Source organism: Cataglyphis hispanica, chromosome 1 (genome assembly GCF_021464435.1).
Source record: "Cataglyphis hispanica isolate Lineage 1 chromosome 1, ULB_Chis1_1.0, whole genome shotgun sequence".
Taxonomy (NCBI): Eukaryota; Metazoa; Arthropoda; class Insecta; order Hymenoptera; family Formicidae; genus Cataglyphis; species Cataglyphis hispanica.
In genome coordinates, this window is record NC_065954.1 from 17,032,112 (window position 1) to 17,055,602 (window position 23,491).

Consider the following 23,491-nt stretch of genomic DNA (forward strand, 5'->3'; position numbering starts at 1 on the left):
CTTAAAGTTAAAGTATAATACAATAAAAAGTTATTGAGCAAATTTCAATGCATAAATTCTTCTCTTTACAATTTATATTTAATTTATAATTATTTATTTATTACAGACGTATCTATTACTTTTATATATATATAGACATATAGTTATAATAAAATATATTTTTAGAAAGTCTATCTACTCTTCTAACAATAAAATCACTTAATCAAATATCATCTGTACACAATTAAAAACAGTTTAAAATAATTATACTTATTAAATGTCGAGATAAGAGTTTATAATATAAGTTGCTATTAGCTTTTATCGCATTTTTCAGCTTCTATACATTCTCTTTTCTTTGTTACCTTATTTTTTTTGTGTTATGTATTCTTACGACTTTTAATCATTCATATATCTTCAATTTTTATTTTTATATATTGTTACTTTTTATTATATATGTTCTTTTATTCTATTATTCTGTTATCTTTTGTCCACTCTCTCTTTCTTTCTCTCTATCTCTCTATATCGATTTCAATCGATTTCAATTTCTAATCTATATTAATTATTTTATAATTATCAATAAGAAAAAAGTAGGAGCTATTATAAGAATAGAGAAATGTAGGCACACACAACAAAGATTCTCAATAATTGTCAAAATACGAAAAAAATAGATTTGCGAGCACCACGCGCAACCATATATACAATAGTATATGATGCATGCATGTGTATACTTACATTCACTATCTCCAAGCTATGTCGCAGGCTCAAGTTTATGGGGCCTCGTTTATGACACCATAGTGAATCATCATCACTGTCCGCGCTTGAGCACTGAGAATTCTTACGAGTTTCGTAAAATATATAAACATAAAACAACATGATTCGCTTAAGCGTATTTCGCTCGTTTCCCGATCTGTTTCTTTCTTTCCAAATTTTACGACCTACAAAAATATATTCGAGAAATTCAGCACAATCCGATTCTTCAGCATTTTGTCGCTGTATATTGTTCATCTTCGCATATTGTAGTTAGTAAAGAAACTCAATTATTCATACAAAATAATATTTGTATAATTTATTTTTAGAAAAAATTTTAAAATCACATTTTAGAAAAAAAAATTTGTTGTGATATCTCATAATAGTGTAAATATTTTATCACATTTTCATAAATCACGCTAAAGTCTAATTTATTTATCACGCAAATTGCATTTTAAATCTCTGAAACTAATTATTAAATTGTAAATTGCAGCTTGATAAAGTGCAATTAAAATATTGTTTTATCAAACTATATCCAAAATACAGCGGCGGAAATATCAACGCGACGAATGAAAACGAGTCGTCAGAAGAGAGGACATTCCATCGGACGGCCACCTTCCTGCTCTTAAAATAACTTCCTTTGAACCTCGCTTCCATCCTTTCTAGCCCAAGTAGCTATACCGCGTTGCCGGGGATGGTAATGGTAATGCCGATGATAGTGGCAGTGGAGCGACCCGTGTACAATTATAATTGAGTTAGATATTATAAAAGCTCTCGAACGAGAGGTCGTGTCAGCAGAACAAAGCAATCGAATAAATTTCGAAAAAAGATTGTTATCTCTTTCTCCCTTTCATTCATTAATTTAAACATTAAGATGGAATTTTTCAAGTTTGGCGATACTATAAAAGATAATAAAAACATTTTTTTATTCTTTATACATAAATAAAAATTATTTATAATGAAAATTTATTTCTCGAGATTTTTATTTTCGGCATATGAAATCTTTCTTTTTTTATATCAAGTTTTTGAAGACATTTCTGCAGAACCCTTGCGTATAATACGGCCACAATATCGCGCCGAATGTCTGTGATCATCCTATGCTCGCATCGAGATTGTTACCGCGGCATGTTTTCCCGGTGTATACCATGGTCATCTCTCTCATTCGTGCCTAACCATGAAATAGACCACTTGCTCACTGAGAATCCCAGCTGCGCGAGGAACCAATTACACGTTATACAGCCACGGCTCGTAGAATTTACGGGATTAACGCCGATTGGAAACTCTATCGTGCGATACATCACCTGCGACTATTTCGCATGCTTTGCGATAATGCTTCGCAAATTTTTAATATCCTCGATTGAAAAGCGATACCAATATCAAAAAGCATCTCAGTTTAAAAAAAGATAGTATTATCGTCAAATATGTAAATAATTTTTAGCTTTATTTTATACATTTTTTTTTATATTCTCACACACAATAAATATTGCTTTTACTTTATAATTAGTAATTAATTAATTAAGTAAATTTAATTGATTTAAGGGAAGAAACCAGTGTAATGGTTAAAAAAAAGGTTATTTTTAAAGAATCTTTTTAATAAATAATTTTTTTTCTAATCACATTATTGACATCACAAAGTACATAATTTAAACTACTTTTTGTGAAATTTTCTCTAAAAAATTATTAATATTTATAATTAGCTACATGTACTTTGTAATGTTAATAAAGTAATTTAAAAAAAAAACAATTATTTATCAGAAAAAAAATTAGAAAAAAATAAAAATCTTTTTTTTAGCTGTTTCCACCTTACAGGTTTCCGACCTTAATTCATTGAAAGCAGTTTCAATAATTTAAATATTACTATTTAAATTTATATTATTTATATCTATATTATATATTAATTATATATTATATATTTATATCTATATTATATATTAAATTTATATTTATAAAAATATTTATTATAAAACTTTATGCAAAATTTTTTCCAATCTTTTAATAAAAATTATATAATTAAAAAAAAATATATATATATATATATATATATATATATATATGTATATTTATATATAATTAAAAGTAGTTTAAATATAATTCATAAAGTATATATATATAATGATAACATTTCTAAAATTCATAATAATGTAACAAAAAAATGACACAGTGTTACCCCTATTGTAATATATAATTTTCTAAATGCTTGTTGATATAAAAAGATTTTTTGAAGATGATAACGATCATTGCCGACGTTCCGTGCTGTTAACAGATTATGTCTAATCGGAGGTTCCGTGTCGTTAGACAAGCGAATTAACGAGACATGCGTACGAGTCCATGAGGAACGCCTACAAACCGTTCTCACGACCATGTTGGACCGCACGAGATTTCCTACTTTAACGAAAGGAAACGCTTCTCTGCTCCACCCACCTTGTTATTCCATGCTCAGCCGTGTGCCTCACGAGTAAATACGGAATGGGATATGTGGCGAGAGATTAGAATCCAGATTCTTGAAATCCTACATTGAAAAAAGAAGATATCAAAGGGATGTCTTTTTTTAGAAAAATTATTAAAAAAATTTTTTTGAAACTATCTGTTGTATTTATATTAATAACAACATAAATAACAATGTTAAATAATATTAAATAATAATATATAATATTCTTAACAAAAGATAAAGAAAATAGCCATTTACTCTCTACTCAAAAATTTGGATTTTATATTTTTTTATATAATAATAATAATTTTTAATTTCATATATGTATTAATTTTAGATTTTATAAATAAAAAAGTTCTAAAATTACAGGAATAATAACCCTTTCGTTTTTCCTGTTTTTGTTATTTTTCTCCGAATATGTCAAGTTGTAAAGTCACGATAAGGCTCACTGAAAATATCTTCATCGATTGCCTATCGCATGCAACATCTGCTTTAATTCTTCAAACGTGGCGCCGGCAACACTTCGCGCTTCGCTGAGCGTGCGTCAGGGATGTGTGACGTCAAGTCGCGTATGTGTGTGTGTGTGTGTATGCGCGCGTGTGTGTGTATTCGACGCAAAGTGAATCTAAAGAGAGAGAGAGATAGAAAATCAAAACTGACCGGCGAGAAATGCCGTGGGCAGAACACAATTCGCACAACTGACAAGTGTAAGTATACAAATGAGATTACGAGGACAATAGACTTTTCGGGATGCTAGAGAAATTCTTTTCGAATAATAAAACTCTATCTCCAAAAATTGTAAAGTACAATACGAAATATCTATTTTGTGAAATCCATTTGTATGAATAACTCAATGATATATATTTTCCAATCATATACATATATATATATATATATATATATATATATATATATATATATATGACAACCATTTTTTAGAAAAATTTTTTAGCGAGATTTAATTACGAAATTATTTAATAAAGTTTGATGGTTCCTTTTAGGCTAAGAATAGGATTTGTGTAAAAAGTTTTAACTTTTAAAATTTAATGCATTATGTCCATCAAAATCCCTTTAAACCAGCATCTTTAGCAAATTGTCTCTCATCTGTCAAATTAATAGATTAAACGTTTGTTACGGTGAGAATTATATTTGACAGTCACGACGTATACGTTACCTTTCTAAACTTGCGATTGGCGCGGATGAAATATTCAAAATCCGTCGTAGCAATCTGTGTCACAATATCAGAAATAAAATTATTAATATTACATTTTATGTTAATATATAATTATGTTTAAAAATTGCATTTTTAAGATAGATGGAAATTCAGATAGAAAAGAACAAAAGATAGTTTCAAAATGATTTTTTACGCAGGGTATATCAGATTAATTATGCTTCTTTTCAGAGTAACAGATAAATAATTGCGAATAACTATGTTTGAACAATAATGTTTGAACAAATATAATAGATGTATATGTTTATATTAGTTCACGTTTAATTTTAAATATTTATTGATAAATTAAATAAATCGTATTAACTATTTTCTATTTTTTAAATTTAATAAACATACATATTTCTAATAGCGTTCTTCGAAAATAAAACGGTATATCACGCTAAAGATAAATTTGTCAAGAGAACCCTATGCATTTGTTACGACCGACAGTTTCGCAAGTAATCCGATCAGCAGCAAAGCTGCGGTCAGATGAACATAAAGTGTCCCAAATTAGTGAAAGTTCAATTATACCGAAGCGACTATTAATCGGTTTCCAATCGTTTTCCCAATCAAATACTCGATGCAGGAAACATTGAAAAATACAGCTCAAACAAATCAGACTATCATAGATTATACGTTCGTAAAGGCTTATAAAAATTCTATATACGTATTTTCGTAACTATTGCGAAGCATACAAATCATTTATAAATTAGACTTACGACTACATTAAATTATAATTTATATAAATAAAATTTGTGTGTCATTTTCACCAATTTTCTTCTAATTTTTAAAGATCATTAAAATCAATTAAATTTTTATTTAAATTTTACTTTCCATTATTAAATTCGACAAATAGTTATATCGTTAGGCAACGTTCCTAAAGCTAAAATAAGAGCAACAATCAATGTCGACTCATTTCGGAAAATTGCCTCGGACCACTGGAAATTAATGCACACGCAATTATTCCAATTGCTCGTAAATATAGAATTTCACATTGTTATTATTACCAATTGTGTCGCAACTCTCACTCATCACTCGTTTTTCGGTATAGAGAACGAGCATCGCGATTACACGGACCACCTGTCGGTTAATGTCGGTGACATTGACACACTCGGGTATGACGGTGGCGGCGACGATGGCAGGCTACTGTTTATTATTGTCTGGTATACCGCGGTTAACGAGCCCTGTTGCGTCGACACGCGTTAACCGTGAGATGTGACGGATGCCATAGGAGATTCCTTACGCACGACGGCTCTCTTCTCTCCACCGTCTTCCCCCTCCCCCCCCTTCCTCCTACCCCGCCTTCCCTGTCTGTCGGCCTACGCCTTGGCATTCTCCCTCTTGATAGTCCTTGGGGAACTACCAATTTGACCGGTCTACATCACAGTAAGCGAGTTCTCGCTTACAGAGAAGCGCACATCTCCAAAATTTAACGGTAGATCAACGTCTGACGAAAACGATCCTGTCGGACACCGCTATTATAGATGATCCTTAGTATTAAACCCTTCAAGCTACGTGATATCAAATCGAGGAGATTGGACATCGCATGATCCTCGTATGAAAGCGTGGCTTTCGAAGAAATAATGTAACAAAATTTCGTGTTGATTATAATCCATTTAATACATTACTATTATAATAAGATTTTATTATTACAATATTATCATTGTAATTTTAATATAATAAAATAATTTAAAATATTTTTTTGCGGATGTAAAATGAATCTATCAGAAAAATATAACTTCTTGATCTTACTATTTTTATAGTAAGCAAAATTTAAGAAGCAAAATAAAAAAAGTAAATTCAAAATAATATTAAAGGATAAAATTTCTTATTAAATTTGAAATATCGCAGTGGACTTATTAAGATATTACTCTTAATAAGCACAAAAATATTTTTATAACAAAGAGCTCTCAATGTTAGTTCTCAATGTTAATCGACAGCTGTGTAAACTACTTTTAAATAGATAATATAAATATCATGAAAGTATGTTTATCCCTGGATATTTTGAATAGTACAGAATCCAGACTAGAACCAAATTCAAAGCATAGAATCGAATCGTTGAATGTTGTCAATAAGAAGCTTACCAAGTTACACGGAGCCCGGGCAAAATTTGATCCTCTCGGTCGAGCTTTCGATTACGACTCCTTTCATGTATTCTTTCCCGATTTTTCCGAGAATTTAAATATCTGCTCTGGTCTTCTTCGAGCCCAGATTCCAAGCCGATATATTTGGCTCGTCTTTTCATCAAGAGAGAAACATAAAGTTCACACAGAATCATCGATTTAAAAAAGACAAATTTTCCTATACAATTTATAAAAAATTAAACATATTACAAAAAGTGTATAATAATTTTATATTATTCTAATTATATATAAAATAAAATAATAATTAAAAAAATTTTAAGTGTATTGTGTTTCCAAAAAATCAAGTGCGCTATTTTCCCATAAGCTGATTTCTTTGCTAAATGATAATTCGCGAGATGATATATTTGATGCTCTCTTTATACATCGGCCAGATTTACTAATTAGGTCTTTCGTTCACGATCACGGAAACTACGTAGGATTTGCTCTAGGCAATTTGTATCGAGCTTCGCGCTCATAAATGCTCGCGTAATTAATAAATGCTCGCGTCCGTTTCCAACGCATGGGAGTCGTTATCGTGTTAATAATAGTCACTAGTCATCGTTATTACATTTCTCCGCGATCAGGCGAGTGGCCCTCAAGGGTTCTGCTACCTCCTAAAATCCTTTAAATCCATTTCCATCCTTGAAGGAAATTCATCCATGACGGAAAACATTTACCTTATAATTATTATCGTCGTATAAATCATGAAATGTTATTTATATAGCTGTAGATTCTTTAATTTTATTAAGAATATTTATGCCAATATTTTTTACGTCAAAATTAAAATATAGTTAAATAATTAAATATTTCATTCATTAATTTTAAATTCTGTATCACATTCAAATTATTAAATTATTATATATAATCTCGAGCATAATATATACCTTGAAAGAGACTTTCTTTAGTGACAAGTGTAGCGAATTTACCTGATTAGTGGTTTGTTCTGGCCGTGTTTTCTCAACAAGAATTATGGTCCATCGTCGCGAGACTTTATTATTAATTCACGTTCATCTTGCGGTGTACCGCGGTGACAATTAATTGCAAACGAGTGCACGCGAGAGGGTATGGTCGGCCGAGTGGCACTTCCGGACTGCGTTCTTCGCTGACGAGGGGATGTTTATTAATTAATGAAGCGCGCGCGATGTGCATGACTTGAATCGCGAACGGCATCCTTCCGCGGGAAAGACGCGTTTGTGCACGAAGGGGTTCGAACGATGTTCCCGCTTTATGAAAGCTGGACGGAATACTAATGGAGGAAGAACTAAATAAAATAGTAGTTTAAAGCTGGATACGATTGATTATTGGAAAAGCAGGAATATAATTGTTGAATGTTGAAATTAATAATACCAAAAACCTAGAAATTTATCAAATCTAATGGATATCAAAAATAAATTCGACAAATAAATATTAAACACAGACGCAAAACTTTTAATTTCATATTCAATTTTCGTTATAATTGATATTTCAAAATTTAAAAAACTAAAATAATCCAATTAAAATTAAATAAGAAATAAATAAATTTTTGTTACCTTTATCTAGTTTTAATTTTCGTTAACAGGCTTCGTTAAAGGCATTTAATCGCTACTTCGAGAAAGAATACTGTCAATATATTGTATCTCAGTCTATTCTTTATATAGTATGTTTCGGAACATTTACCGAAATTACAGTTTCAAATTAAGAAAAATGGTCATTGTCGAAATACTAACAGTTTTTTTAGTAACAAGCAATTGAAAGTTAAAAAAAAAATTAAATGTTAAAAATTATGTTTTTTTTTAATTAAATTAAAAAAAAAAACGTTGAAAGCGCGAATTGAATTTTAAGAACATTGATAATAAAGCCAAGAACTTATATATCACATATATAATATATATAACACATAATTTTTTTTTTTTTGTTGACTAAGAAACAGATTTAATATTAAAATCTAAAAAGCTTGCTTATCTTCAGCATAAAAAATAACGAATATTTTTCTTAGATGATATTTTCTTTGTTAGATATCGAACGTAGAATTTTTTACGGCCGACAATTTGACAAATATGGTGCAGCGGAAGATGTAATGACGCTCGTGCGCGCGTGTTTGCGAGGACAAGAAATTCAGCGGAACAAAAGCAGGAGAGAGACGGGGGAGGGGGCAGCGGGGGTTCGAGCAAACATAGAGAAGGAAAAGCAGGAAAGAAAGAGGATTGTACAGCGAAGGAGAGTGAACGAACAACAGGGCAGGACTGGATAACTGAAGAGGACGAGAACGAAGGGTAAGCAACGAGATCGATAAAGCAAGATGGCGACGCGCATTGCCGCAGAGTACCGCAGCCTGGCTTTCAACCGCCGGATCATCCTCGGCGTGTAGCTTTCACGTATACACGCACACAAGTATCATTAAACGAATACAGCGTCGTCGTGATCGCGATACCAAAACATACTTCCTCCCGCTCTGTACTCGCAATATCGCGTGAACATGCGTATCTACTCGAGAAGTCCTCAATTTTTATCATGTGACCTACTAAATCATAAAACTCGTTTGACAGTGACAAAAGACAATCATGTGAGCCGACTTGACGTATCAGTGATGAAGCGTATTTATGGCCGAACATTGGATTCTTTGTTTTTCGTTTTTACTTGATTCTGATCAGATACATAGATAATAAAAATCAATTAAAATAAATTAAAAATAATAAATAAAAACGTTGCAAATCGTGATTTAATCAGAGATATTAAATCTTAATATCTAAAACAAAATTTTCTTATAAAAGAAATTGTATACAATTGTATAAAATTTTTTAATTGGATTGTTGGGATTGTCAGGTCTATACAATATACCATCATGTTTAATATTACTCGTAATAAATTACCATTTTATTGCCAGTATATTTTAATAAGCAATCGTTTCGATAAATTAATAAATTTCAATCTTAATAAAGATTGATGTCCAATGTGTGTTTTAATAAAGCTTACCAGTGTGTGTTTTTAATTTTGATAAATAAAATACTTTACCTTTTACAAGGTAATAAATTTTATTTTTTACATAAATCAATGTTCAAGGCATCCGTATTTTAACAATCAAAAATTGCAAATTAGATTTCTTGCTCGAATTCGATCTATCTCTGATCGGATAATAAGAACTGATTGCAACAATTCCTTCGGCGTGCATTTCCACATACTTTATAACAGTTCCCTTCGCATCGAGCGTCATGAATCGCGATTGTACGATCGAGACGAGACTCGGTTCGCCAAGGGCGAAGCATGGAGTGAGTCGCGCGCATGCACCGGATGTTCGTTGCCACTCGTGGAAAATTGAAACGCTGATACGAGTTGCGCGAGATAATTCCATCTCCCTCGTCCCACCTGCCATCCACCGAATGCACTCCGAATGTACTTGCAGACACTTTCGATCCGCACACTTAACTGCTTCCGCGCTCGTGAGAAAAATTCCCGACTCTTCGCCAGATGCGACTTCATATTTTTGCTCGAAGCAAAAATGAGAGAGAGAGAGAAAAAAATTATAGAGATGATAGATAGCGGGATGAACCACGGGGTTGTTGGACACTTAACTGTAACAGTTATATACTTCGATGAAATACGACCAGAATACATTGTTGTGTATTTTCGATCGATTGTAAAAATTATTATAAAAATGCATTCTTAGAAATATAAAATTGAACGTGTGATAAAATATGCATTTCTAATCAACGATGAGAATCAATATATTTAATACTTTTTGATATTTTATGGTGATATGAACCACGATAGTATGATCGAAACATCATTACTGGCGTGAACAACGATAATGATGACTCGATATAAAGCTTGATTAAAAATGTCATTACAGCGTCGATAAAAGTGGACGCAAGCCGAGCGCAAGGATTTCTCAACGTGAATGTCGTTCAATGGGCATTTTTTTTTTCACGCCAGCATCTCTTTCTCCCACGCATTTATATCATCTCTTTGTAATTCCTCCGATTATTTTACTATTTCCATCTCCGCTCTTTCATATTCATCTTCCCTGCGCTGTTTTTTCAACAAACAATCTTGAAAGAAGATGCAACGACGACGATGAAAACTGTCTCTCTCGCTATCAATTCTTATTATCTTTGATTTCGCAAACCAAGCGTGTTCCTCTCAGGAATACTCCCGAGAGGGAGTGAGCCGATTCTCGTCGATGTCGTGCGAGCGAAGTCATTAGAAGACTTCGGAGTTCATGAGACTCCGAAGTGATGCGGCCCCAGAGGGTATTTACGAACGATAGTTGTTCTAGAAGTGCTCGGACTGTTTATAAAGTCCCATCAACTCTCCCAAACGGGAGAAAATCACCCGACCGGCAGTGTCAATCATATCCGCGGAGTCGCAAAAATATATCGACGATTCAGCACGTGTCCATGCAACTTCCCCGCGACGAGATATATAATGTCGCACGTTTTTCTATCAGGCATCTACAAGAGCTTTATGTATTATCATCATAAATCATCATTATAAAAGTGTATCATTATAAAAGTGTATTATCATCACAGTTGAATGTACGAGGTTCGAAAATAAAACAAATTTTTTTATATCTCTTTGTTGCAATTTACAAAATACTCACATTAATGATAGAACTTTGAATATTTATAATATATGCGCGTCTTTTTTCTGCTCTTTTAATAAAAATGTTGACAAGTTGAAAAGCAGACGAAAAACTTTTTGTCACTTACATTTTCGTAACAAATAAAAAAATAACCATAAAGTTATGAGAAGTCACTAAAAGGATAATAAACCAAAAACAAACTTTCCCCCTTACTTCTTCAAACTTTTCGAAACAAGTGTGTTAGGGTCAGATTTACTCCTGGTAGTTACTTAATACTCCCTCCAACTTTCCTTCACTGCAATTCCGTCATTTGTCTACGTTATCGCGTCAAGCACTTCGTCTTCCCGGGAGATGACTACGAGTCATCGATAATACGACGAATGTGGGCGAACGAAATATTCAGTGTAAAGAGAAATAACATGTTACGATGAAAGCAGATCAAACATCGCAAAGCAAAGCAAAGGGCGAACGAACGAGGCGTATTGGGATGGTGTAAACCGCGAGTAAACACGTTTCCTGATATCATTCAGGTTGTTCAAGATATTCGAGATATATATATATATATACATACATCCATACGTACATATATATAAAATGTATGAAGCAAGAAAAACAAGGGTGGATGTGAAAGAAAGAGGGAAAAAACTCGATTTCAATAGAGTCATGCGTGTGTGCAAATAGGGTCGTTTCTGTAAAACACAACCTTTACTATATGAATGCCCTCTTTCATATTTCACATTTTTGCCTTTATTCCATCGATCCCATTCATCAACGCTCTCTTGACTCACGTTCAAAAATGATACCGGGATATGCGAACGATCTCTAACGTTAGTTATTTACAATAAAGTGTTAAATATGGTATCCTTTATCTAGAACAGAATAACTGAGTTCGTCATTTGTGAGATGATATTATATAAATAAAACAAATATTAATGATAAATCTCTGATATTGAATGTCATTTAAATTCGACGTCAAAATGCAAACAACTAAACACAGCTAAATTGCTGAATGTGGCATTACTTTCTATAAAAAAAAAAAGTAGTATAAAATACGATAAATTTGTAGAAAATTATTTTCGCAAAATTGCTACATTATAACAACGACATTTTAAAGTTGTAGCATATAATCATCGCGCTTAATTTCTAAAAATTATATTAAATTTCATACAATAATTTTTATTTTAATAATAAATTCTTTAATTTAATTTTCTAATTTAATATCCTTACATAAAAAAAGAAATTTTCTTGATAAAAATATCAAAATTATTATTCCAAAATTATTTCAATGAATATTTTGTAATTAAGTTTAAATTAGTATTTTGTAATTAAACTGTTTGGTTTCTTGAAAATTGAATTGCTGAAAAACTCTTCCCCTTTTAGCCACTCGGAAACTATTAATATCTTTCTATGGACTTCAGATTCGCTAAAGAATGTAATTAAAATTAAGAATCATAAAGCACCCATTATATCATTATACAAGACGTACATTGTCGCAAAAACAGCTATCGTTTCAAGGGTTAAAATTAGTCCGATCAATGGTGAAATAGGTCCGAGAATAGACCGTGCAATTGGCTGAGCCTACCACGAGGAGCGAAAGAGACCGCTCATTCGAGCGGAAGCGCCGGGGGTTTTTCGCGAGGTGATGTGCCCCGGCGTTTCGAGCAACGCCAGTGACAATATGCAGAGCGCGAGGAGGAGTGTGTGGGTCGACACGCGAAGGTCGCGGAGCCCGAAAATCCATAACCATTCCCATTACGGTCGGCACGGGTTTGCGCTTGCGCGAGAACTCTTCTTCTCGGTCCTGAAGAAACGCAGGCTAATGGCCCATCCGCGTCACGCTGCATTTTTCAACGATTAGAAAAGATATAATCTTGTGTGATTTTTAGAAATACGAGAGATGCTTTCATTCAGTAAATTATATATAAATCTTTTTGGTAATAATTAAGAATTAATAAAATAATTGGAGATTTTAATTTATAATAATACAAGATTTTAATCATTCAAAAATTGGCACCAGCCCCATTTTCAGATAAAAATATAAGATCAATAAAGATAGTTGTTGTATTTTCATTTCATCATTCTTCAATAATGAATATGTAACTATAATATTATTATTAGAAAGTGTATCGCAATAAGAATTAAATATTAAAAAATTTGATGTTAAAGTATAATTATAAAAATAAAATAAGCATAATATTTGTAATATATAATCGTAATTATCTTCACAATAATTCTGATATAATCTCTCACTTTAAAATATTTTTCCAAATAAAGAAATCTCTTGATAATTAATAATAAATAAAGATATTATTTACACAATTACACATTCTCAATTACAAAATTTTTAGTAGAATTAATTGAAATAATTATGATATCTGTAATTAAGATAATGATAAAATGATCATATTGTCTGAAAATTATATTTTTCATTAAATAATCAGACTATTAAATTAATAATCATTAATAATTTCAAATTAGTTTGATTGATACTGATAATCTTCTGATATAACCTATGCACTTTTCAGTAATTAAATAGTACAAAACGAAAAAAAAGTTATAATAGAACTTCTTTTTGATATAAAGAAAGAACGATAAAAAAATAAACGTTGCTGTCGGTGATTCAATCAATGCGATTGTGTTAGCTAATTAGGAACGGCCGCGTGATAAAGGCCAAGCTCCACTTAAAAAAAAAAAAAAAGACGGAAAGTGAGATATAAAAGAGGAATAATCCAATTTAAAGGTAGACGAACACGTTGTTTCATGGAACTTCGAAGCACCTTTCGCTTTTTATTCGCGAGCGCTTGATTAGTTCTATTAATTAAGAAACGAATCGAGATGCTTCGATCTCATGAAATGGTTCCATTAATTAATTAGTTCAATTTACGAAACCAATCCATTATACGAATTTTACAATCGATCGTCGGAAAAAATAAATCGGCTTCGGCCGAGATACAATAATATAGAATTATCTTGTAAAAAATGAATAAGTAGATAATTAACTTTTATTCCTTATTATTATACGTATATGATATGCATGAGTTTGCAAATATATATATTATTATCGGTTCACAAATTAGAAAAAAAAGTTAATAAAATACAAGCTTATGCATTATAAGCCCTACGTGTTTTCTTGCAGAGACAAAATAATTATTTATACTAATAAGAAATTTATACAAATAAATGTAAAAAATTATAAAATTTAAAAAAATTAAAAAAGTGTAAGATCACGCAACATCGATTTTGGCGTTTCGAAAGCTTTTTCTTCGAAAAGCGTGCGCCCACGCGATGACGATCAATGACGTCAAGATGCATGTACCGTTGTTCAATACGGGGATGCAAGCCAGCGCTTTAATTACAAGCTCGATGAGAACGTCCGAAGTGTCGCCGCAAGATCTTTCGCGCGTCGCTTCTAATAATCCCTGTCAGTCGGCAATTACTCGCAAAATAATGACGTTACTTCGCATTACGTCACGTTCGGAGCATCGTTCAATAATCCATTCGCTGATATATTCGAAATTAGGCTTTGCATTAATCCATAATTCTTATAAAGTACGAAAAATCAACATTTGAGACCTTCCAAAATTTTAATTGATTTTTTTATTTATTTATTCACTATTGTAAAAGTGTTTTGATATATCAAATAAATTTACATTTTTTTCAGAATATTTCAAAACTATTCATATATTCATACGTCTATTAATTTTAACTATATTCATATGTTTATTAATTTTATTTATTAATTTTATTTTTTTAATTATTCGCAATTTAATTTGCTAATCAAATTCAAATGTCATCGTTCCTAATATAATTTTACGATATAATTGCATAATTGCCTTGATACAATTATTAGTAACAAATTTCTGAGCGCGCGATAAGCATGATAAAGAGGACTCACCAATTCACGTTGCTACGAAGGATTTCATGTTTCTCTTCCTTGATCCCTGCAACAGAGATTCAGACATCAATTACAGAAATTATCGAGAAACACACTTTACAAACGAATGAGCGCTAAACTAAAATAATTACAACAGATCTAAAAGGAGAAGACAAAAGCTCGTTCCTTTGTATTCTGGATTGTGACCTGAGGATTGTGATCTAACGAACGAGGACGAATGAAAAAAAAAAGGTTTAACAAGGATCATTCGCAGATCTAAAGGGCACACTCATTTCAAGAACAATTCAAACCTTTCACAAGGGCGAATCTGTTTTTCTTTTTTTGAGATCTAAGGCAGAGGGATGAAAATATTTCTTTCTATTTCAAAATATATACGTAAAAATATATTCCATTTATATTCCATTTATTACACAAAAAATTCTTATAAAAAGAAAATATTTTCTTTTATACATTAATTTCTGTATTAAAATTCTTAAATAAATTAATATTAAGAAATTTACATTTTTACGAAGTAAAATTCAATGTAAATTTAAAAGTTAAATTCAGAGTAGATTCACAAATATTTAACAATTTGATTTCATCATGATTCTAACTTTACAATATCTTTAAAAAAGGAAGAAAAAGATCTACAAACTTTAATTTATACTTTTCATTCAGCTGACAATCTGATTCTGAGATTCTGAGTTTTGTTTTTCGTCAAATAAAAAAATCGTAACTTTCGAGATGAAAATCAAACAATCAATTTTTACGTTAAATATGACAGCTACAAAAAGCCGATCTTGCATCTTTCTTCCGCCCTACATGACTTTTGCAAATCCGCGGGGATGCGGTTGTTTTCGCGGGACGCGATTTCCTCGCGAATTTCCGATTCCACGAACGAACGAACAGCTCCATCGGGAAAAGACGAGTGTTCCCAAAGAGCCCTTCTCTTCGTCCTATAGTCGTTCGTGCCCCTCGACCGTTCACGATGCATCCTCTAATTGAAAGCGACGTAGAGGGAACGCGCGGGAACGAGGACGGAGGCGCGGACGCGTGAGGAATGCCGAGGTCCTACTGAAAGAACGAGAGGCACCGAATAAAAAGGGCGTATCTCTCGACAAAACTCCAACATATATCGTGCAAATTGAGTTCGACGCTGCTCGTATTCTTTTTTTCCCTAGCATCACCGCTTCCCTTGTTTGATATTTCATCAATTATGAAAATCGAACAAACACATGTGTCCAACGGTTTTCAGCGATAAAACGATAAAAATTGTGATAAAATTTATCTCCATTACTCTAATAAAAGACTATGACTTTTTCGCTAGTTGATTAACGAGCATAATTATCGATAACAATGCTTTCGATCAATTTCAAACAGCTTTTGTTTGTACAAAGAAGCTGTCAATAAAAAATAATTTAAAAACGATTACTTTCGTCGTGTTATAATTGTAAAATAAATTAAGAAAAATGCTTCAATTTTAAACATAAGTTATTATCACAAATTTAAATAATCGCGGCCTAATGAGCTATTATTTTTATTAAAATTTTCATAAATATATGTTATTATAAGACTAATGGAAAAATAAACAACAAAAGAATTTGTTCCATTTTACACGTACAAAACGTTGTTTGAAGATATTATTACTTAAAATTCATTTTTTTCTGTAAAAAGTAAAATTAGACTATCTACTCTGGCGTGCGTAGCATGTAAATTAACCGCGCAGACGACGGCGACGTTTTGATAAGACGGGGTAGAGATAATTAATCGCAAGCTGCGGCGAAGACGTGATTCGCACGCTTACTAATTGCCATTAGAATCTTATGTGTGATAGAGATAACAAGCGCCGATCGATAGTTTCTCCAATTCCAATCTTTGTCATGTATTATCAAATGTAGATAAATTGCGTGACGCATTCACTTCTTAAATCAAAAAATAACAAACAATTTTAAGATCCACCATAAGTGGTTCCAATATTCCTGAGAGACATATACATATACACTAAAATATTTCTCACATATTATAAACGGAATACTATCAATTTCTCTGTATTAAAAATTTATAGTATTACATTAAATGATTAATTATATTTTTATGATAATTATTAAAATGTTCGCAATATATTTACATATATATCTTCATGTATAATTTCAAAAATTTAAGAAGATCATCAGAATTATTATTATAACTTCTCCGAAATCTCTTGATCAATAATCGTATGAAATTTCATGATATTGTATCCATAAAATAAACTGCTGCACGTGAAACGGGACAGAAGCGCGTAGGACGCGATAGATCCTGTAAAATCCCAGAATTACTTGCTGGGAAAGCTCGGCGGAATGATACGAGCAAAGGGGCAAAAGATATTTAAATATGGATAAAGTGAGTCTGTGAGTTCAACCCTTTCGTGGTCGGGGAAGGCGGATCCGTAAATAGAGGACCCGTGAAAGATGGATATTCAACATACATTTTAAAAATACGCTTTGAGAAATCTGAAGAAATGTGAGAGTAAAAAATATTCTTATGGATTAGATATTTATGATAGAGATAATGTGTTCTCTCTGAAAGTAAATGTCAAGAATTTAAATAGTTCTTGTACAAATCGCTTCAATAATGATCTAAAGAAAATCTTATTTTCTAGTTAATTTCCAATTAATCTCTCCAAAATTTAATTGAACCATTAATATTTCAATTTAAGAAAGTTAAAATTAAAGAATCAAAATAATTTAAAACATCGAATATTTTTGAAGAATAAACGAATATTCTTAAGAATAAACAACATTTTCACGAAATATCTTGAGAAAATTAAGGTAGTAGATTCGAGATATTCCAGTAACATTTTTGACCTGCATAAAAACCGCAATTCTGCATAAAAAAACTAATAAAATAGAGAACATATTTTTTCGAAATATTATTAGCCGTTTTCTATCGAAATCTGAGTTTATTCTATATAACGTAATGCTTCTCAATTTTTATAATTTGAATTCTATACATTGTAAAATTATTGCATATAGAAATTTTAATAAATTATTTTTTTTAAATATCATTAAAATATTTAGTTTGTAAAATAAATAAAAATCTCGTGTTTTACAATAGTATATTATTAATAAATATATTAATTTATAAGTTAACAACATATGCATTAGTATGAAGAAACATAGAACGTGAAAAAAATCTTGGTTAAGAAATATTGGTCTAAGGATTTTTAGTTTTCCACATTCGTTGATTAAACGCGCGGCGTGACGCGACTCATTTGTCTCTTGTTTTACGACTGTTTCGAGAAGATGATTTACTCGCGTCCGACGCCTCGAGATTTTAATAAAATGGCACGCGAGAATCTTATCTCCCTTGTTTTGAGACAGAGTTTCAAAGAGTCGAGTCGCCATCATTTTAATCCATTTCACAAAGAAGAATACGTCAAAGCATAACAAATAACAGGGAAGACGGCAAAAAAAAAGAAAAATTTGTTCTCTTCCGATACATTAAAAAAAAAAAAATCCGGAAATGCAATAGACATAATAAAGATAACAAAAACAATATAATAAGAATGCACACATACACATAAAGAGAAAGAAACAAAGAATGACATAAAAAATTATAATGTCATATATATTATAATACAAACGTAGCGTAGGTATAAAGATATCTAGTTTACTTAAGTCTTGAATATTTTTTCACACTTTAAAAATTTTGAAGATATTAAAAATTGTATATATGCGCGCTTCAAAGTTTGTTAATCATTAATTTTTACGATTCTTAGCCATTCATGTTGTCTATACAGTTAAAACATAAATACACTATATAAATGCTTCATCCTTTCTTCAGAAATATATTCACGCATAAAATAAATATATGCAGATAAGTAATATTTCATATTTTTTTTATCCTAATTATATAATTATGTTTAATCAAAGATGCATAAACAATATTTTTAATATGATAATTCTCTTGCATAAGGCAATAAGACAATATCAGACGTTAAACAACGCGCTTGGTAGAAAGACCGAGGAAAGATTCGAAATGGCGTAAAAGATCTTGCGAGGAAAACGGGAGAGAAGTTCCCATCAGTTACCTTACCACAAAACTCAAAAGCACGTACAAAGTTCGGCACGATGTAACATCTCACTGTTTTTGTATAGTTCGAGTCTTCGCCTTCGCCTAGCAAACAAATTGCCAGCTAATATTCGCTAACAGAAAAGTTAATCAACAAAGTTAGAAGATTTCATTATTTTGAATAGCCCTTAACGTTTAAATAATTTTCGAGATAAGATATAAAATGCTGCAGCTCTTTGTACATTATTTTGCAAGATGTTTAAAAGATATTCACTTTTATTTTTTAATAATTAAAAACAATAAAGTGGGCATTAGGAGTCTGCGCAATGTCTAAATAATACAATAGAGACGCTAATATAATAAATAATACAATAGTCGCGTCTATTATATTAATTAATCCTTAATAAATTTGTTTGCGCTTTAGACATTGCGTTCCTAATGTCTTTAATTGTTCTCAATTATTAATATTTCGGAGCCTTTTATTAATTTTGTCAATTTTTTAGATTTTTATCAAAGTAATAAAGATATAAAAAAATAATTAAATTTCATTTTATATAAATATTATCTAAATTTTAAATCTAATTTTGTTTGCTGAAATAAAAAATAAATAATTGGAAAAAACAAGTAAAAACTGCTTTCAATATCTCAAGCAAAAACAACTAAATCTAAAAAAAATCACAAATTTTGAAAATAAATGATAAAATTCTAAATATATTATTTTTTTATTTATTAACAATCTCGCGCACAAATATTATATAACCATCAAAGAATTATTTTCCATTTTTCCAATTACTAACAAGGTAAAACCGACAATCGAAATTGTCCCAAATCTGTTCCAAACCCATGACAGTCGTCTAAGTTATCGCTGACAGATCTGCAACAATCGCCACGACAAGTTTCTCTCTCTTTCTCTCTCTACAATGTCTATGGCAATCTAAAATTGAACTGCCAACCAGCAGTAATGCAACGTGCCTATCGCTGCCATCTTCTGACTTTTTTCTATGCTCCCCGACTTATCTGCGACCACGTGCCAACCGCTGTTTATACAATCTTTGACAGATCGTACTCCCGGGACTAACGTCGGGACTATTCGTTGTTTTATGTTTCTCTTTTCCCCCGCAACGACATACTCATTGTAAATCTTCCTCTATTCGAATGGAATTATGAAATTCTTTCGTGTGAATTGCAAAACGAGAATATATATATTTTGACTTTAATAAACAAAAATTTTTATTTTATATAACAGTTTTTGAATCTCTCAATATTGCATGGAATTAATTGAAATTAAAATCAATTCGAAATTTCGTAAACATCTGGCTCATACAAGACGTCGTGACAGGAAGCAGTAAAGGACTTGGCTCCTAATCGTCCTTACAATGCAATCACAGATCTTCAGGCTGATGTCGTTTCGGCTTGACATCGTTCAAATACTACCGGCAAATTCTTCTCCCAAGAAAGGCTTTGATTTAAAGTAGAACTGAAAATCAATGTAGAGCGACAAACTCGAGGAATGCAGTTAAACAATCACTTAACCGATGCGGTTAAATTACCAATTACTTAGGTATTATTTAAATATTCTAAAATATTTTATTGTTTGATGTTCCGAAAATCGCTTAGTATAAAAAATTTTCACGAATGAGAGTTAAGAATGTTATACGCAAACTTAACATCTTAGTTTCTCCTGAGACATTTTCTTTAACAACCGGAATTATAAAACTATTAAAAATAAAATCAAAATGTTTAATTATTTATGAGCATCCACGAAAGGATCGTCGTCAGTTTCATCCACGCAATATAGAGCTCTAAAAACAAATATTTATTTACGGGCTTACTTAATGTACCGAATGTTTGAACAAAATTAACCACATCGATCGTTAAATACGAAAAGCATACATGCAAACGCAGAAAAGGCAATTACTCGATCTCGATAATCAGCCATTTATCCGCTACATGAAATCAGTGTTTCTCCAAGTAAGATGGCGTATATCGAGAAAGATTTTACACATCTCATCAAACGACAAAGATTTTTATCGGAGGAATAGAAAGAAGTGAAAAACAAGAGGACAAGGAGAAAAAAAGTACAAGCTGTGAGGACAAGAAAAAAGCCGCGAAATCTCTCGGAGGCAGCGAGCGTAAAATTTTTATGGGAACTTGCGCTTCTTTCGTGAGAGGAATCTTTAAGTAGCAATGCGCGAAGATGTCCGCGAAGCGCGCAAATTTAATAGGCGAAACCTGACGGAAGACGTCTTGGACCGCGTGGATAAAACCAGACGAAAACGAAGAATGGGATAGAGAAAGACAAGGGAGTGTACCCCCGGGAGAAATTTATAAGGAGGCATAAGCTACCGAGCGAGAGACGGGGAGAAGCGTCACGTCCCCGCTTTCGCTCAGCTTTCGTCTTCTTCGCCCTTCGTTATCCGTCGCAAAATTTACAGAAATAGATTCACTGTCGGTGGCGGTCACGACCGCGACATTGGATTACCGCGACACACGATATGCGTATCCAAAAAGTTTGGAGAATGGAATAAAAGAGCTCCGCGCGCGCGCGCGCACGCCGGGTAATAATATCAATGTAAACACATGGTGAATTTAATATTATCAATATGATAATGGCGAAAGAATATTCAAATTTCTCTCTCAAAATTACTTATATTTCATACAATAAATGTTTTGACAGATTAACGTACTAATTAACGTAATTGCATCGGATATTAATACGTATATAAAATCATGAAAAAAATATATATTAAATGAATTTTAATGTACATTATTTGTTATGTATTATATTATGATGTTATGTATTATATTATATAATATAATAAATTATTTTTAAGCTAAAAGAGAGAGAAATTAATCTCTCTTAAATTCATTCGTAAACACATTTTTATTTATATACATGTACACTATATCACAGATTTAATAAAAATTATTATACGTAATTATTTAATTATATTTCTTTTTTTCCCTAACTCTCTACTATACTTTCTCTTTTCCAAAATTATTCTTCGAATAATCATTATTCATTTAGAATACTAGTGTCATTCATGAAAAATAAATTGCTAATACCGAATATTAATATTTTTTTCTCCTCTTTCATTGTGTGCTTTTAATTTTTCATAGTTGAACGATTAATTATGCGTCTATTTTAATTTCTTGTATAAATTTTAAAATATTTTACTTTTATATTTTTAATTTCTATTTATAATATAAAAAAGTATGTGTCATCTATCATTGATAAAATGTTGAATATAAGCTAATGTAATCTGAAAAGAAGATTTAGGAAATTGCATAGGATATACAACGTCTAAAAAACAATCCAGCGGTCCCCGGACACCGGCGTTATCACATCATTTATATGGTTCTATATAAAACGTGTATAACAATATCTATAGAGATAATGAGAGAAATGGGTAAAAACAAAAAGCGCTCTCTCTCTCTCTCTCTCTCTCTCTCTCTCTTTCTGTCTCTTTCAGCAAATAAAATTGCGCGTGAGAAAAGCATAAATTAATCACACGCCACGAATGCGAGACAACAATAGTATGTAATAAGATAGTCGAGCATTAATTAATTGGCAGAACTACTAATGATTTCAGACTTGTCACCCTTTTGTTTAATCTTTATATTTTTTTCTGATATTAAATGCTCCTGCAAAATTAAAATTCTTGCGCGAAACAGAGATATCATGTGTCGTATACTATAGGTCCTCAGATGTTTTCGTCACATGATCTTTCTGTCGTGATCTATCATGAAATGTGATTAAAAGCACGGTAGCTAAGCGAGGATTAATACGATCGCATGTCGTATAAGAATCTTAGAGAAGAATAGTAACAATTCAGCGTAATTTTGTTGCAAAATATGTGAGAAGAGAAGAGAGAATAATTAGAGTAATTTTATTTGTCGACAATGTAAAAAATTTATAAAAATAAATAAAACTTTTAACCAATTTAGTATTATCAATAAATTGCAAATTATATCCTTTCTTTTATATCTAAAAAATTTTTAAATCAAATATATATACATACAGAATCTTTTCTTTTATTTAAAGATTGAATAAAATATATAATATCTTTAATATCTAATTTATATTCTATAAATTTTGAAAAATTATAATTGTTTGTATGCTTAATAAATCGTTCGCACAACATAAATTATAATAATTACGATCTGCATGTAATGCGTACTCAAAAGTTTATATATAACGTATACAGAAGTTAAAACGAAGGAACCTTATATAATAAGCACTATATCGCGTGGCTATTAATCGATCGAGTTCCAATTAAATATGTACGCTTTTGGGATTGATAGCTTTTAGCGCCGAATAATTAAGGGTTAATCTCAAAACGAGGTTTCTCATTTGCGAAACAACATTTAGGTTATTGACCGATTTCGATTGTTGACTGATTTCGGTATGATGTCATCACACAAGCCACTTTGTAACTAATTTAACGATGGCTTCTTGACAAATGTTTAAATGCCTCACTCATATGTTTATGTTATAATTATATTGCACATTACGCAA

The 23,491-nt window shown here is 31.3% G+C and overlaps 1 protein-coding gene across 7 annotated transcripts in view; it reads right to left on the reverse strand.

Moving 5' to 3' along the window:
* Nucleotides 1-23,491, reverse strand: part of LOC126858941 (stress-activated protein kinase JNK) — a 141,532-nt gene that overhangs the window by 111,309 nt on the left and 6,732 nt on the right. For 2 of the 7 annotated variants that reach the window (XM_050609741.1, XM_050609684.1), the window contains exon 2: nt 14,941-14,986. The exons of 2 other annotated variants lie outside the window; for them this stretch is intronic. The gene's annotated coding sequence lies outside the window, so the exon portion shown is untranslated. Of the gene's footprint in view, nt 1-3,147; nt 3,236-3,603; nt 3,622-4,328; nt 4,383-14,940; nt 14,987-23,491 lie in introns of those variants that run through there. 3 more of the 7 variants (XM_050609693.1, XM_050609713.1, XM_050609704.1) reach the window with 3 other exon arrangements.